The sequence below is a fragment of the Gracilinanus agilis genome, chromosome 4 (genome assembly GCF_016433145.1).
Source record: "Gracilinanus agilis isolate LMUSP501 chromosome 4, AgileGrace, whole genome shotgun sequence".
NCBI classification, from domain to species: domain Eukaryota; kingdom Metazoa; phylum Chordata; class Mammalia; order Didelphimorphia; family Didelphidae; genus Gracilinanus; species Gracilinanus agilis.
The window spans coordinates 356,599,249-356,605,248 of NC_058133.1; positions in this window are offsets into that span (position 1 = coordinate 356,599,249).

The following is a 6,000-nucleotide window of genomic DNA, read 5'->3' on the forward strand; positions in this document are numbered from 1 at the left end:
GCTCTAAGGCAGTGATGGCCAGCCTTTTAGAGACCGAGTCCCCAAACTGCAACCCTCACGTGGCATGTGAACCCCCCCCTTGCTGGTGTTACCCCAGACAGGGGAAGGAGGAGGCACTCCCATTGGGCTGCTGGGCAAAGGGGTGAGGAGCAGCCTGACCCTGTGTCCCTCTGGCTTTCTAGTAATGACCTCTGTGCTAGCTAGGGCAAGATCAATGGCATGTGTGCCCACAGAGGGGGCTCTAAGTGCCCCCTCTGGCATGGGTGCCATAGGTTCGCCACCACAGCTCTAAGGCATGTAGGAAGTACAATAGGATAGAGTGCTGGACCAGGAATCTTGGAGGTACAGTGGATAGAGTGCAGGATCTTGAATCAGGAAGAACTGAGTTCAAATCCTGACTCAGATACTTACTAGCCATGTGACTTTGGGTAAATCATTTAACCACTGGTTCCCTATCTGTAAAATGGGGATAACAACAACACCTACAACCCAGGGATATTTTAAGGATCAAATGAAAAAATATTTGCAAACCTTAAAGCATATTATGATTGCTAACTCCTTATTCTAAAGGTTAAAAGAAATTAAATGATTTTCCCTGGGTCATATAGTTTTGGTTATTGTTCAGTAGCATCCAACCCTTCGCAATCCCTTTTTTGAGGGATGAATGGGGTGTTTCTTGGCAAAGATAATGGAATAGTTTACCATTTCCTTCTCCAGCTCATTTAACAGATGAGGAAATGGAGGCAAAGAGGGTGAAGTAATTTGCCCAGAGCCAGGAAGTATCTGAGGCTGGATTTGAACTCAGGTCTTCCTAATTCCAGACCCTGTGCTCTAGCCACTATACCTCCAAGCATTCATACAGCTAGTAAGTAGTAGATTCCAAGATTTTACTCGGGTCTTCTACCTTTAGTCCCAGTGCTCCTTCCACTAAACACATAGCCTCTATATGTGTGACTTTGAGCAAGTCATTTTAAGGCACAATTGGAAAAAGGTGCTTTTGGAGTCAGGATCTGGGTTCAAATCCTGCCTCTAATTATTACTTGTATGAACTTGGGCATATCGTATTAACCTCTCTAAGCCTCAGTCTCCTTATGTATAACATGATGGTGGGTGGACTAGCTGATCTCTAAAATTCCTTTCAGATCTACATCATTTATATCCATCTAATGTCTACTGGCAACTAAATGGTGTAATGGATGAAGTACTACAGGACTTGGAATCAAGAAGACCTTAATTCACATGGGTCCTCAGCTACTGTCTAGCTATGTGACCCTGAACAAGTCACTTAACCCTTTTGCCTCAGTTTCTTCATCTGTAAAATGAGCTAGAGAAGGAAATGGTAAGTCATTCAAATTTTTTTTGCTAAGAAAACCCCAAAAAGGGATCATGAAAATTCAGACACAACTAAAAAAAAAACAAAAACAAACCTCTCTTGTTCTCAATTTCCTTGTTCAGTTCAATAAACATTTTTAAATATTATGCACAGAAAACAGTGTTAAAAAAAGTTACCTAAAAAATGAACTGTGTCTTCATGGAGATATGTCAGTTTAGACACATCCTTATCTCACTGTTATTGTTCAGTTGTTTAGTCATGTTGTGACCCTGTAGACCAGCACACACTGGGCCCTTTTATCTTCTACTTTCTCTCAAAGTCTGTTTGAGCTCACATTCGTTGCTTCCATGACACTATCTAGCCACCTCAACCTCTGCTATCCCTTCTCCTTTTGCATTCCATCTTGCCCAACATCAGAGTCTTTTCCAGAGAGTCCTATCTTCTCATTGTGTAACCAAAATATGGAAGTTTCATCTTTAGGATTTGACCCTCCAGTGAATAGTCAGAATTAATCTCTTTAAGATTTAACTGATTTGATCTCCTTGTTGTCCAAGAGATTCTCAAAAGCCTCCTTCAGCACCGCGATTTGAAGATGATGATTCTGGGACCCTAAAAGCTTACCTTATATTCCAGCTCTCACAGTCATACGTCGTTACTGGAAAAACCATAGCTTTGCCTGCGTGGACCTTTGTCAGCAAGGTAATAGCTTTGCTTTTTAGTATGCTGTTCAGATTTGCCACAGCTTTCCTTCCAAGGAGCAAAAACCTTTTAATTTCATGGCTGTGGTCACTGTCTGCAGTGATCTTTGAGGCCAAGAATATAAAACCATCACTGTTTCCATTTCTTCTCCCTCTATTTGCCAGGAAGTGATGGGACCAGTCGCCATGATCTTAGGTTTTTTTATGTTAAGCTTCAAGCTGGCTTTTACACTCTCCTTTTTCACCAGGAAGAGACACTAATATTAACTTAGAAGACCACAAGTTAACAGAGTCTATGTTGTATGGTACTTTTATCTATTTTGTTAAACCATCCTCAATTCCTTTCTATAAGCAAGTCATTCATGGAAATGTTAAAGAAGGATTAAGCACAGATCCCAGGAGCACTCCATTAGAAATCTATACCAGTCTAAATGGAACCATTAATAACTAGTCTTTGAGTTTTTAATATTACCAATGATCTCTTACCTGTGTATAAATGGAGATTTTGAACCTTGGACTTCATCCCCCAGAAGTCCCTTAGTATTTCCCAAAATTCCCTTTAATCTCCCCTGCGCCCCCACGTTGGCATGGTCACATTTGTATAAGTTCTGAGGCTCCGCCTCGCTCCCTCTCTTTTGCTCTCCCAAATGGGCTGGGTTAGTACCTTTTTAGTTAGCTCTTTTTATCTTAGTTTAATATTAATACAACTTTATAAAATATAATATTTAGTTCTTACATATTAATTTTCATCTCTACAACTGTCAAATCCTTTTCTCAATCCACACTCTTCTTGATCTGTATGCAGTATTTAATTCTGTTGTTCATACTATGCTGTTGAATATCAACTGGGTTTTGTTATCACTTTCCTGCCTGGCTTTTCCTTCTCAATCTCTGTTGCATCATTGTCCATACCCTGCCCCCTTTCTGTGGGGGTACCCTCTATTCTGAGCTCTCTTCTCTCAATATACTGTCTTGGTAACCTCATTACTTCTCATGTGTTCAGTTATTATCTTTATAGTGATGACTCCCAGATACATATATCTAACCCTAGTCTTTCTTGTAAACTTCAGTTTTGCAGTACACATAAGATATTTTTGATTGATCAAACTCAAAATATCCGAAAGAGAGCTATATTTTTTTTTTGTTAAAACTCACCGCTCTTCCAAACCTCCTAATTTCTGTTGAGAATACAGGGATTGGGGGCAGCTGGGTAGCTCAGTGGATTGAGACTCAGGCCTAGAGACAGGAGATCCTAGGTTCAAACTGGCCTCAGACACTTCCCAGCTGTGTGACCCTGGGCAAGTCACTTGACCCCCATTGCCTACCCTTAGCACTCTTCCACCTAGGAGCCAATACACAGAAGTTAAGGGTTTAAAAAAAGAGAGAGAGAATACAGGGATCATTTCTAGGGCACGTCACCAACAAAATGAAGGACTAGACATTTTCTCCAATTCTCATGGCCTCTCAAACCTCTCTAAATAGGAATTAAGTGCAAAAGATAAAGCAATTTTCAACTGTCCCTATCGGCGAGGACACCAAGAACCAAAATGAGGTAACAATTCAATTAACTAACTACAGAGGAGGTTGATCAATAGCCCCTAACATGCTCACTTGGCATAAGCTCTACAATCACCCATCACACTGACAGCAGGGATGAACAAGTGAACCCACAAAACTTAACTCTATACCCTCCATATCATCCCAGTGCCATAAAAAAATTTTAAAGGCTTGCTCATGCTGGGACAATAGCAGAGAAATGCTCTATGCTTCAACAGAATTTAACAAAGAATTGAGGAAAAGAGGGAACTGAGGGAGGTCATCCTTCAGAAAAAAGCCCAGTATCCCCCCCACAGAAGTGAGGCAAAGACTGAGGCCAACAAAACATAAATTACCCAGGCTGACACAGCTTTGAGATCCATCTCCCAGGGAAACCATATTTAAAGGGGACAGAATTTGAAATCAAACAATAAAATACTAAAATTACCAAAGATCTCAGTAGAAAGAAAATTCAGTTAAAGACCTTGAGCATAAGCAATAAACCAACAAGGATGTTATCAATAACTGAAAGGAATATGGCCTCTATATCATCCAGGAATAAATATTGCAAGACAAACAAAACTGAACTAGCACCTGATGAGGCAGAGGACCCTGTGAATTCTCAAGAGAGCATGTGGAACCACAGCAGGATGTTCCTGAATGGTTTAAAGGAGCAATACGAATTGTGAAATCAATAACTGTAGTCTGAAGAGTAGAAATAATTTACGGAATTGGAAAACTTGAATCCATAATGGCAACTCTCACCATAGAAACAAAAGAGAGAATAATTGAATGGGAAAGCAAATATACGTAAGTGAAGAACGATTTGAAAGAAGAGAATCCAAAAGCAATAATATGGTCTCCATACAAACAAAACATATTGATCTCAAAGAGAATATTCCTAATCATGTAGGCTCACAACCTCCAGTGCCTTTTGATTTCTCACTACCTCTCATTCTACATATTCAGTTACCAAGTCTTATTCCTTCTACTTTCACAGTATCTCTTGTATCTATTTGCTTTTCTACATACATACATGACCATCACCTTAGAGTATGTCTTTATCACCTCTCACTCACTCCATTCTATTTTCAATGTAGCTACCAAAGTGATATTCTTAAACCACAGGTCTGAACATGTCAATTTTTTGCTCAATAAACTACAGTGTCCTGATCACATGGGTCAATGGGGATATGATTGGGGATGTAGACTCTAAATGATCACCCCAGTACAAATATCAATAGTATGGAAATAGGTCTTGATCAATGACACATGTAAAACCCAGTGGAATTTCTGGTTGGCTACAGGAAGGGAGTGGGAGGAGGGGAGGGAAAGAACATGAATCATGTAACCACAGAAAAATTTTCTTAGTAAATTAAAAAATAAAAACAAACTACAGCATCCCCCTATTAACTCAAGCATCTTTGTTTAACACTTAGAGGTCTTCACAGGAAGCAGAACCAAGATGGTGAAGTAAAGGCAGGAGTTTCTGAATCTCTTTGAAAACTCCTTCTAATCATCCTTAAAGGTTAAAATGAATGCTAGAGTGGCAGAATCAACAAAGGGTCAGCAGAAAGCAATTTTCCTATAGAAGATAATTTAAAAAGCAGAGACAGAAGATCTTTTTCACTGGGGTGAGAGGGGAACACACCCTATAACAAGGCCATGTCAACATCACAGGCCAACAGTGAGGTCCCCTCTCTCCCTCAATGGTAAAGGTTCTGAACCCAGGCCTAGGTCAGCAGCAAGACTCTGAGGCCTGCCTAAAACAACAACAAAGCACCCCAAGGCCATCCATTGAAGTTCCAAGCCTCAGAACAAATTTCCAGTATATCTGGCTGATGCAAGCCTGGGGAGAGGCTCTTGGTGAGGCTCTGAGTGCCAGAACAAGCCCAAGGTGAGACCCCGAGTCCCATTAGTATTCCTGGTCTTACAAACCAACAGCAGGTCCTGAAGGAGACAGAATCAGCAAATCTGGAAGATGGCTCCCAGCGCTTTCAAGCCACAAGTCATCATACCACCTTGAAAGAATTGAAACTCACTGACACTCCAAACTAGATCTTGGGGACAACTAGGTAGCACAGTGGACAGAGCACCAGTCATGGAGTTGTAAGGACCTGGATTCAAATATGGTCTTAGAAATTTCTTAACTATATGACTCTGGGAGAGCCACATAACCCCTTGCCGCTCCTCTGTCTTAGAATTGATACTAAGACAGAAGGTAAGGGTTGTTTAAAAAAAACTAGATCTGAAAATAATAGCGAGAAAATACTGATGGTCAAGAAAGAATCCTCTCTACCTTGGGAAGAGAGCCCACCTTTAAGATAAAAATAAAAGTGAAAAAAACACTGAAAAAAAGAAGCAAACTTTTTTTAAAACCACCTAACCATTGAAAATTATTATGGAGACAAAGAAGAACAAGGCACAAACTCA